We start from the raw sequence: 12730 nt of genomic DNA, 5'->3' as shown, positions 1-12730 counted from the left end.
TCACCTGTGGGCTCTTTCTCAGTGTTTTGGATGGAGTTTCTCTTCTGGAATTGTAACTTCGAGAACAGAGTTATCATCACTCAGATGGCATGTGGACAGTGACTGGCTGGGCAAAGGGACTTGGCACTCAGGATTGTTCCAGTACAGACTGGCCCAGATTAGAGAACCTATGCTTTGAGTGATGAAGGCCTAAGATGACAGGAACAGACAATTGGTTCTCCGTGTTGTATTCTGTTAGAATCAAATAATACAGCCTGAATCCCAGAACAAGAAAAAAAAAATCTCACTTTAGAAAGACAGCTGAGGAGGAGAAAGAGCAGACCCCAAACTGATGACTATTCTGCATGGTTTTCCACCAAGGGATTCCTCCCAACTAAGGTTTATACTGGGCAAAAAGACCTCAGATCCTAACCAAACAGGGACTCCAGAGTACAGCCAGGAAGCAAAGAGATGGCTGCAGAGAAGTGGAAACAATTTAGTTTAATGTGAAAAGCTGTCATGTCCCCAGCATCCATCACGTTAATCGTGACAACAATTACTTTTCAAGGAGGGCACTTAACTAGAAAGGCATACTATCAGAGTTTCATTAGACAACATGGGAGGAGGAAGGAGGGAAAACTGAAGAATGCCGACTCCCTAGATACATAAAGAGCCCAGACTGGGACAGTCGGTATATTACCCAGATTAACAAAGTATTACTGTAGATGCCTGAAGAATCTTTTCCTCTCCCAGGACCTCCCCTCTCACTCCCCAAGAATCATCTGGGCTTTATGGTTAACTTTATTGAGAAAACAGTGACCCTCAGATGGCGGGCTAAGGCTGCAGTGTCTTTGCTAATGCTGGACTTACCCAATGTACGTTTTTGTTGCTTGCTTTTCCTTTGTTTGTTTGGGTTGGTTTGTTTGGTTTGTTTTTGTTTTTGTTGTTGTTGTTCTATTTAAAGTTCCTGGTGTCCTTCCCATGTGCCACTAACATAACAATCTTCTCTCTCTCCTTTATAATTTCTTTACCCTCTACTTCGCTCCCAGTTGTGAGACACTTCTACGGATACTGTCTGGATATTGTTTTCAATCCAGTAATTGATTTTTTTTTTCATATTTCCCCAGGGTTGCACATTATAGTTTTATATTTCTACAACCAAAGCAGGCAGGTATGTGTTTATTCCCAATTCTACCACGTGCAGGCTGCGTGAGCGTTGCCATGTCTTGTCTCTCCGTGTCAGTTAGTCTCTTATTTTGTAGGTCTGAGACAACACTACCCACTTTGATTTCAGGACCAATGAGAAAGCACAGAAAAATAGACCAATTCAACCAAGATATTTTATCCAAAAAAGAGGGGTGGGGAGAAGAAAGAAGAAAAACAAAGATATTTCTGGCAGATGCATTTTTAAGAGACCCCTTGGAGGATGGTTAGAATACACATGTAAACTTTCTCCCTTTGTTGACGTGATTTGACTTTTTCTTTATAAACGCTTCTCTCCCCTGCCCTATTCTTGTAATCCTTTCTCCTTGGTTATCAGTGTATTATAAATAAAACTAGTCCTCCACTGAGGTAAGGGAGGGGACACACTGGGCATGCTAGAACTAGCTGGGGTCCCACACTCATTCTCAATCCCATTACCGGAAGTTCTGATTCAGTGAGTCTAGAGTGGGCCCTGAGGACATGGTGCTGTGGAAATATTCTCCAGGTGGTTCGAATGTCCACTCTTTCTGCCTCATCTTGCCTCCCACATGAAATCACTGCTTTGAACTTAAGTGGATTCCTTAGGCCAGCTTTGAAGCCATTCAGAAGAAACTTGAGGTTACAGCAAAATCCTTTATTGGTCATCTTAGGTTGATACTCCTATGGCAACTTGTGTCTACCAGGCACCTTTGAATACTTCTATGGATCCAGGATGACTCTTACGGGTTGAGTACAGGATGTAATTGACACTACCCTTTGGAAGATCCTCTACATTTTCTATGCTAATTAAGCATTTTGATATCCAACTTCCCACTCTGTTCGCAGGTTTGACCCTCATATTTCAACAAAATCTGTACCAAGTATTTTTGCAAATCCTCAAGTGACTCATTAGTGACTTCTGATAGTTTACTTTTCTTTTTTCTTGCGCTGTCTTTCCTCCCTGGATGATGCTACTTTCATTAAACTCTACTGAGCCTGTTGGCCCTCCACAGGGGTTCCCCAGGGATCTTCTGTTTCTGTCCCTTACATTGGGCACCTGCCTCAGATACCACCACCATTCTGAGGCTATCAACCATTTGAAAAGCTCTCCTGTGCCACCTCCCCAGTCCAGCAAATCCCAGGGGTCCAATGTTTGCTCAGAAGGGCCTCATTCCCATACTGCTCTGGGGAAGTGAGAAAGAATGCCTTCTTCCTGTTAACATAAGCTTCACTCAGAGGGCTATTGCTAAAGCAATGCCTACTTTTTTAATTGGCAAAGAAAACACTGGTCCCAATTTTTCAGTGAAATTAATGGTTTTTCAAAATATGTGCTTGGCTAGATTCTAATCAGAATATCTGAGATTCTTATAAGAATGGATTATTAAATTTGGGACTCAATAGCACTACCATCGAAAGCTGAGCTGAACTAATTATTTACTCTTTAGTTATCTGTTCTAACCAGTCTACAAACAGATTCATGGTGTCAAAAGAGAAGCAAAGTTACTGGCAACGTTGATGCGGGAGGCGTTGAGGGATACTGTACCTCCTCTTCCACTTTGATCTTTCTTACAGTGACTTTAGTCAGCTGGACAAATAAAGAATCTTCTTGAAGCTGAGACTCGAGGCAATGGCTCCTCCTGAAGCCAGGCAAGTCCAAAAAGACAAGTGAGCCACCGAAGAAGAGTCATTGGCACATCCCCCCGATACTCGGGGCCTAGGCAGCATCGCATTCTGCCTGTGGTCCTGTTTCTGAGTGTTGAGATGTAGCAAGGGCACTGGGGAGACTTTCCATCCCCAAACACATCCTAGGACATTCTGACTTCCCTTCCCTCACATTTACTTGCCCTTGGATAAATACAAAAAGGGTTTTCCAGAAAACATGAGAGTCCATCCGTCCTAAGAGAATAAGAAAGGTCAAAAGGAGAGCAAAGTCTAGTGCACCCTTCTCTTTGAGGTCTCTCCAGGTTTCTCCCTCCCCCCCGGGCAACTTAAAGCTGCTATAAGGTTAGCTGAATAAGTTCTTCTTCCCATGTCAAAGACCTAGCGACCAAGATGTGGGGCCTGGTGAACGGGATGTGGAGCTAGCTGTCAGGTGGTTCTCAACCTTCCTAATGCTGCTATCCTTTAATATGGTTCTTCATGTTGTGGTGACCCCCAGCCATAAAATTATTCTCGTTGCTGCTTCCTAACTGTCATTTGGCTACTGTTATGAATTGTAATGTAAATATCTGATGTGCAAGATATCTGATATGCAGCCCCTATGAAAGGGTCACTCAACCCCTAAAAGGGTTGCAATCCCTCAGATTAAGAAAGGCTGATATAGACTTCAAGTTAGTAAAGACAACAAGAGGTAACTTTCCTGTGTCAGCCCACTCCACTGTTAGATGTTAGAGAACCTTGGATCTAAACACTAGGTGACTATTAGAATTGGCATTTGCCCAAGACAGCTCTTGGGTGCACCTGCCTCAAGAAACAGTTGCTGCATACCAGCAGCCATACAGAGAACAAGCCTAATCGTCTCTATCCCTCCCTTGGGGAGCAGTGTTTTATCATAGGCCAGCCTTGTCTAAAACACCTGTTTACATTTCCAAATATACCCTCATTACTCAGCATTGACCTCAACCTCATTATCATAGGATGGTTATCTGTCCTTTAGCTAAAACTGGGTGTGCCATTTTAGTCCCCTCATGCTGTGATGACAGCAGTTTGACTGCTTCAGAAACCTGACATTTGGTTGTCGGACTCTTTTCTAGTGGCCTAATGTTTCAGTCTTAGAAGAGCTTATTAAGGAATGATTATCTCATCTGAGCCTTCAATAGTCTTTGGCTTCTTTCTTAGTGATCAGCTCAGGGCTGCCTCAGAGCTAACACCACAGGACCGCATTCCGAGAGCCCAACAGCTCTGCTCTGTTGAAAACGGAGTTGGAGGAGGCGCAGAAATGTCTGATTCACTGTGTATCGCCCCAAGCAACAAAATGTAATCTTGCCATCTCCCATTGCTCACATGGCTGTGTTCTCTCTCATAAGAATGTGCACTAATTTTCATCAGATGTATGGACTTCTGCTTCTTAGTCACTTCTTGGTGGAGTTTGGGAGTCAAAACAAAGACAGGAAAAAGGAAATCATTGCAGATTACAAGCTGAGTCCCGGGGCTGGGGAGACGGTTCAACAGGAGGCCTGGCGTTCAAATCCTCAGTACTTTCAGAAGAAGCCATCACGACGGTGCATATGTGTGCAATGGAGGCAGAGACAGGAGAATGACTGGGACTTGCTGGCCACCAGTCTAGTTCCGGGTTCTGTGAAAGACGCTGTGTCAAGGGAACAAAGACAGAAAGTGATAAAGCAGGACACTCAACGCCTTCCCCTGGCATGAGTGTGTGTGTGTGCGCGCACACACACACACACACACACACACACACACACACACACGTATAAATAAAAATAGACTTGACCCTCATATTTTAAAATTACATTATTGTTTGATAAATACTTTTAACAGAAAACCTCAACAATTAGTACTTGGCTCAGGGATCCAAATGACAACTTACCTAACTAAATTCACATTAGAAATTCATTGAGTCCTTTGAATTGTATTTTTTACTTTTGCTTATTTGATTTTTTTTTTCAAAGCTTTCCCATGAGAACAGGAATGAACTGTGTAAAGTTGTACTGGAGAAACCGGACAGTACGTAAACTTCCAGAGTTTGACTTTTCAACTTCGCATAGTTCACTTGCAAGCCATCGCAGGTGTGTGTACCAAACCTCTGGTGCGCACACAAGGTTCTTCATCCATCACTCTCTGAGGGAGAGCTGGGTTCGTCCCAGCGTTTAAGTAACACAAATAAGCCCACTGTTAGCATTGGTGTAGATATCATGTATGAATGTAAGATTTTGTTTCTCTGGGATAAGTGCCCAGATTTTTTTTTTTCAATCTCTAAAATTCCAAGTACAATGGGATGAAATCGTGTATCTAATCCAGTTCTCACAGCTAGCCTGGGAGTCTGGCTTGAACCATTCTCCTCATATTACAGACAAAGCAATGGGGATTATCGCCAATGACTAGTTATTCTAATGTAAGCTTGAAAGCTGGAATTCTCTGTTGGGGAAGGCCTTGCTTGTTCTTGAAAGTGCCCCCCTTAGAAGAGGTTTCTCTGTACCTGGAAATCTTATTGCCTACTCTGAGGTTCTCCCCAGTGTTTGGCAATCAGGATTCTTTCTTAAGCTTAGGTTTGTTTGTTTTTTTAATTTAAAATAGCTAAATTCTGAACACTTCTAGATATCTATGACTTTGGAAATTGATCCAGCTGTCTAGGCTCCTAATAAAGAAAGCCGTGCAGTGAGCACAAACAATCAGGAAGGCACTACTGCCAACTGGGCTGAGCAGGAAGTCCACCAAACCTGAAGCTGGCACTAACTAGCTGCCAGAAACCCTTCCCCCCTATAAGCTGCAAAACAGCTGTCCCGGGAGATTGTCTCTTCACTCTCTTCCTTTCCAGACATGGTTAACACCTGGCCTAGTGCAGGGCCACGCCATGTGGCTGTTCATTTGCAAAGGGAAAATTCCAAATTTGGCACCCCAATCCAGCTGGCTACAACCTAAAATAACAAAACAAATCAAGAACGACTCCCTTTTCTGACCACTTCATTTTATTCAAATGAGACACTCGCTGCTTTTATTTTGCCAATGTTTACCCATAGAAGAGGAGATGAAAAGACTTAATGACTTAAACTTAGGGTGGGAAAAAAAAAAAAAAAACCTTGGAAAAAAATTCTAAATCCATCAATCCCAAAATGTGCATTTCAGAAGATAGGGAGCCAGGCCAATTTAACAATATGCTAAATAGGTTAAACATTTCATCTTAGAATTAAATTCCTCAAGAGTGAAGCATGAAGTTTCTCTTCTCCAGAGAAGACAGGAAGTGCTCTGGGCCCATTGTGAGAGCTGTGAGTTGGGCCTGGGCAGACCAGATCCGCATGACCCAGATCTGCCATTTCGTCCAGCTAACTGTGAAGAAATGGAGCTTCCACCTTTCCTGGACACTGGGCTGCCTCTCCATAATGATCTGGTACAAAATAAGCAACACAAACAATTATCACAATAAGAACTGACATTTACTAAGAGCAGAGGGCTAAGCACTTCCTGATAGTCCTATAAGGTAGGTGTCACTGTTTTGTAGATAAGATAGGGGAAATAACTTAAGACTTCACAGCTTTTAAGTGATGGGACCGGGATATAAGCCAGCATGCATAATTATAGATTCCAAGTTCTAAACCATATGTTCAGCTTCACTTTACCATCGGAGTCATCTTTTTGAATAAAACACCGTCTCCCTCCCCCCCCCTCTCTCTCTCTCTGTGTGTGTGTGTGTGTGTGTGTGTGTGTGTGTGTGTGTATGTGTATCAAGAATATAAATGTACATATTCTTCTCCTTTGGAAAGTACTGAACGACATAACCAGATAACCAATCCCAGTGTCATTAAGTTCTTCAGACTTGTTAGAAAACTGATAGGCGGGTTCATGAAAACAGGGGAGAAGAGATGGGGGAGCAGAAGAAAGACAATGAGGTTGAGGACATGCTTTAAGACCCTGCAAAGAGAGTGCAGCCGAGATGCCCAGATGTGGTCATAAGCCTGTCTGAGGAGACTCAGAGAAAGTGCACTCTACCCTTCCTTCTGTCTGAAATCTCTGCTGCATGGGGCTTGCTGTTCACTGTCTTATTCCTTTACACCCAAATGAATGCCCCTGGCAGGGCTAGAAGGTACATCTGCACCATCCACATAGGGTCTGACGTGGTCTAAGTACCCAGTCATTTCATTCCATCTTCATTCAAAAATCCCGGATGAGTAAGCAGCGCACTTACAGGTTAAAGGGATGGGTGGGTTGCAGGGTGACACCAGGGATCTCTGGCCACACACTGTCCAAGCTTGTTATTCAGGATCTCATTAAACTCTTACATCGGCTTTCCCAGGGAAGTGTGTTATCCCCAGTTTATAGAGGGGAAAGCCAGTGTCCTTAAAGCCAGGACTCAAACACATCTCCACACCTCAACGTAATTTTTTTTTTAACCAGTACAAGTGCCTTGGGAGACAAACTGCCTTGAAATTAAAACAATACTGGAAAGGGACCAGGAAGGAAGCTGACGCCTCTGGCACATCTCAGCACCAGATAGGACAGAAGGGTCTCTCTGTCCAGGTGATTTTAAAAGTCACACGTTTGTCACTATCACAGAAAGATGGCTTGAGTGTTGACTCTTCTAATTGCTACTTGAGAACTGGATAGAACATTAACAGGTCTCATTCAAAGTAAAGGTGTGCTTCTTTTTACAAAATTTGATTACACCCTGCCCTGCAATAGTCAGATTTGTCCTTGCTAAGGCAAGATATATGACAAGAACAACCTACAGGCCGGAAAGACACATTTAAGCTCAGGATTTCAGAAATTTCTGGTCATGGTCACATGGCTCTATGTTTGGAATTGGTAGAAGGAACACGCGAAGCGAGAGAGGCAATAGCCTCTTGTAGTGGCCAGGAAGCAGCGGGATGAGGAGAAAGGCCAGTTTAAGATCGGTCCTTCAAAGGCGCGCCCCAGAAACCTTCTTCCTCCAACCAGGCCCCACTTGCCACAGCTGCACCACCAATCCTCTCTGGAAACACTTTCACTGCCCATTCAGAGGAGGTGTGATTTAGTTAGGATTCCCTACCCACCCAACCTCTTCCCCATCTCACCTTTCTAAGGACAACTGGCAGGCACTATTCCTGAGCTCCAGTCACCATCACCACATCTCGTCACCACATCATAAATGAAGCAGCGTCAGCTCCGCCCACAGAGGATAAGCTTCCATCTCGCAGTGCAGCTTTGCTCTAACCCTCCACAGAGTTTCCTGGATGAAGGAAGGAGTATACATGGATGACGGTGCTCAGGCTGTAACTTTGTCTCATACTGAAGGGCAAGCTGTGGACTCCTACGATCGATGTCTCAGTCACCTCCTAGTCACCATTTGTTGAAAGCCATGTGCCCTTCTTGGAGTTATTGGAATGACCCAGGACCCTTTACAAGGTGCAGATGAAGATGGCAGCAGCTTATCCATCACGTATGAGTTAGGTCCAGAAAAGGAGGATGCTGCGTAACACGCATGGCCAACCAGGTACATCTCTGGGAGCAGTGTGAGCACAGGGGGTGTGGGAGGCAGCTTTTCAGTGACAAGACCAAGGCATCACCTTCCGTCCATGGAAGGATGCAGTCGGCTTGTTTAGGTTATTCTGCAGGTTGAGAGGAAACTGAAGACCGTTCTTTGGGGATGAGCAGGAGCATGGTGCCCTAGAGAAGGGCTTGGGCACCTGAGCCACAGTGGAAGGTGCTTTCCTTGGACTCCATAGGGATTCCTCGCTTTCGTTAGATGTCAAATGGGCACAGTATTTGAAGCTTTGTTTTTCTTTACACTATACGAGAGCAGCACATTCTCTAACAGAACAAACAAAAGCAGGGAGGGTGCCGTTACTAGTTGTGATTTTCCTATGTCCCAATCCTACTCTCACCTACGTGCTCCTCCCCTCTATGTTAAAGTTTTCCTGATGCTTTGGGAAACACTTTCCAGTTTCAATGAGTTCCACCGTGACCTGGTACATGCTGGCCGAAAAGATGCTGCATCCAACATGTTTATTAATTTATCAGATGTTTTAGAAAGTATAAGTACAAAACATTTGCATAGAAGCTGAATTTGTCAGAGTTCCTGGATTGCAAGCAACAGAAATTGGGTCTGGTTAACTTAAGCAGAATAGGAAATTATTGGACCAGATTTGAGAAACCTTGAAACCTGAAGAGACGGGGAGCTTAGAGAATGAAAACTCATGAAGGACAGTAGTCAGGACAATATGCAAATTATGACATTTAATGCATACTGTACTGGGGGCATCAGAGAAGAATGAGTTAAACCCAAGCAGCACATTTTTAGGATGCGACTGAAATTTCAGAAAGTATCTGACTTAAGGCCTCTCAGTATTGGCTAATGAAAATCCTGCTAATCCTGCAACTGATAGATAGTTTCTTAAAGAAGAAGGAAGTGGCTATTTATCCAAAGAAAATAAGGGATTTGGTGGTGGTGGCAGTGGTGGTGATGGCAGTGTGTGTGTGTGTGTGTGTGTGTGTGTGTGTGTGTGTGTGTGGTGGTGGTGGTGGTGGCAGTGTGTGTGTGTGTGTGTGTGTGTGTGAATATGTACATACAGAGAAAGATTTCACTACCTTACAATATTTAGAATCAATGATTATTAATCACAAGTATGTCATGTTTTATCCAACTCATTTGGTTGTGTTTTCTACTGTAAATATTTGTCTTTGTTATTTGTGTATATGTTTTTCAATGTCACTAAAATGAAGTACTTTCAGTACCCTAATGCTTGGCTGTTGGGTGGATTTAATAGTTGAATGAGATGCTGAGAAGCCTTAGATTTCATCCCAACCACATTTCTTGAAAAGATGGGCCTTTTCATAAAGCAGTGGAGGTGTAAACAGATCCATGACAACTAAATACAGTAAGTGGCTTAAAGACCGCTTATCAAACACGTGTGATCTGGACACAGCTGTGCTAGATTTGTGGACAGTAAGAAGACACAGACACACAGAAACGAATACTTCCCACACCTAAAAAGTTTGTAATGAGCGATGAACGCACAGAAGGCCCACAGTTCAAAGAACCAATATGTAATCCAGATGTTACAGGCAACTCCACATTCCTCTCCCCCCTGAAGTTTTCTGAAGAATTCCAGAGATTTCTACCCTCAACGTCACTTTTGAATCATTGATTCTTCTACCCCTGGAGTTTTATTTTCATTTCTCTTCCTTCCTCACAATCGATGCCTTTGCTTTGTCTCAAACCAGCAACACCCTCACTGACAGATGAACACAGCAAGCCTCACTCAGACCTTGGGGAGAAGTTTCACAACAAAGAAAAGATAACAGTTAGAAAAAAAAATGTGTGTTTGTTTATTTATTTTTATTCTTACAGCAATTCTGGCTAGTTCAGCATACCACCATCTATTTTACTTTTCTGCTCTCATTCCTAATCACAAAGCAGTTCAGCTTTCATGTGGCTCCTGACTGCTGGACACATGCAAATGCTCTCCAGCTGCTAGACCCCAGGTCATCCATCCAGTTGATCTCTAGCACTGAAGCAATGTAAATATTTTTTTTTTCAGAAATACCAGCCTTACCACTCATCACTGGAGGCTTACAAAAGGCAGAGATTGCTATGATTAGCTTGCGTTTCAATAACATCTTTCCTTCTGTCATAACTAGTCTGGAAGGCTCACAAGGGAGCAAAGATTATGGGCTCAAGTGCTGAGAATGACTTTGGGAGAAAGGACCAAGACTGGAATCATGGAGACGACTTTAATGTAAGTGTAGAATGAAAAGGAAAACCTTCAGATTAGGAGTCTCTAACCAAATGAAGCTATTTCTAGTTCGTATTTCCCAAGATGTCATTCATAATTTCTAAATAATAAAAACAAGAAGTCCATCGCAGTAGTGAAAACAGAGAGTGTGGTCACTCCTAGCAAGAGAAGAACTACTGAGAGATAGTGGCCGGCAACCACTCCCACACCAAATTGTCCCACCACGTAATTTTCTACTGATGAAACAGGGCAAGGGAGGACTATGTCTCCCTCTAGCTCTTCCTCCCTTTTGATGTTTCTCTAAAATAAAAGAGGGGGCTTGAGAGATGGGTCAGAGCCTTGTTCTCTTGCAGAAAAGCCAAACTGGGTTCTTAGCACCTATGTTTGCTGACACAGATTGGTCTGAAACTTTATCCCCAGTCATACACATGTGGGCACACAGAGAGAGAGAGAGACAGAGACAGAGACAAAGAGACAGAGAAATAAAAATAAAAACAATTGAGAAAGGAAAGAAGAACTAGCAGATAGAAACAAGGAAGAGAAGAGAAGGGAAAACAGCAGGAATCTGCTGCACTTTTCTGAGCGTCAGACTCCAGGGCAGCAACTGTGGATAGAACTGGCCGGCTGGGCTAGACTGGATAAGAGTAATGGGTCCAGCCTTGTCCTCAGAATTGCTGTGTGCCTGAAAATGCAGTCCGCCATTTGTCAAATGAATGGAAACTTGAATGTGTAGCATCTTCAGGACGGTTTTGGCATCAGGAGAACAGGGAAGCCCAGACAATATGTGATCACGTCATGATCCCAATGGAAAACCAAACAACCTCAGAAACAACTGTAATACATCTCTCTGGCATCAATTGACCACAGAAGGTTCAAAACCTACTGTAGCCAGAAAAGCAAGGGATTTTCAGCTTGGCTAGGGAAATGAATCCAGCAAACAGTCCAGTTCAATACAGACCTTCAAAGAGTATGAATATACAATCAGCAATCGCCAACCATTTTAAACAAAAGAAGCAAACTCAGAGAGCTGAAGAACTAATTCTTGAAGAAATGGAGTTAATAGCCAACAGTCAGAAACTTTTACATCACAAAAAGAACAGATGGCTGTGGGGGACCGTCTACTAGAATTCTCGCAAATTGAAAAAAAAAATTATCACTAAAATTAAATAACAGATGGCGTAAAGAACAAAATTTACATAACATAAGATTGAAGTAGTAAATTAAAATATGTGGTCAAAGAATTCTCCTAGGGTATAGTAAAAAATAATGAGCTAAAAATAAGTACAAAATCGAGACAGGAAAGACAGGTGCAGGAGATCCAATATTCAACTAATTCGAGTTCTAGAGGAGGAGAAAGGCGTTCAGCGTCACTAATGGTTGGGGAACCACATATCGAAATCCCAGAGACACCATTCCACACAGTGTTAGGATGGCTGGGATGGCTACTATGTTCAAGAACAAAATCAAAAATAGAAAATGACAAGTGCTGGGGAGGGCATGAGGAAATTGGCACCCTTGGGCATGCTAAGACTATAAGAGTATCGCCACTGAGGCACAGTGTATTTCTGTCTTAGTCACTGGTCTGTTGATGTGAAGAGACACCATGATGGAGGCAACTCGAACTTTTTAAAGAGTGTCTAATTGGGAGCTTGCTTAAAGTTTTAGAGGATTGGTCCATGATCAGCATGGCGGGGAGCAAGGTACTAGAACAGTAATGAGAGCTTTACATCCTGATCTATAGGCAGCAAGGGGAGGGGGGAAAGAGAAAGAGAGAGAGAGAGATTAGGCCTGACATAGGCTTATGAAACCTCAAAGCCCACCCCTAGTCACATATCTCCTCCAACAAGGCCACACCTCCTAATCCTTCCTAAACTGTTCCACCAGCTAGGGACCAAGCATTCAAAGAGATGAGCTTATATGGACCATTCTCATTCAAAGTACCACAGTTACTCAGAAATTAAACATTATCATGGAACCCAGCAAATTCCATTTGCAGTCATATACATAAGAGAAGTAAAGGCAAAGATGCAAACACTCATTTTACCTATGGTAACCATAAGGTGAAAACAGTCTAAGTGTCCACCAAAGGGTGAACATATATTCAAAATGTGGTTATCCATAAAAGAAAGTTAAATTATCCATACAATTTTATTTAGATTTACTAAAGAAATAAATCCCTGATT

This window comes from Meriones unguiculatus, chromosome 15, assembly GCF_030254825.1.
Source record: "Meriones unguiculatus strain TT.TT164.6M chromosome 15, Bangor_MerUng_6.1, whole genome shotgun sequence".
In the NCBI taxonomy this organism is placed as follows: Eukaryota; Metazoa; Chordata; class Mammalia; order Rodentia; family Muridae; genus Meriones; species Meriones unguiculatus.
Note: the sequence above shows the minus strand (reverse complement) of the source record.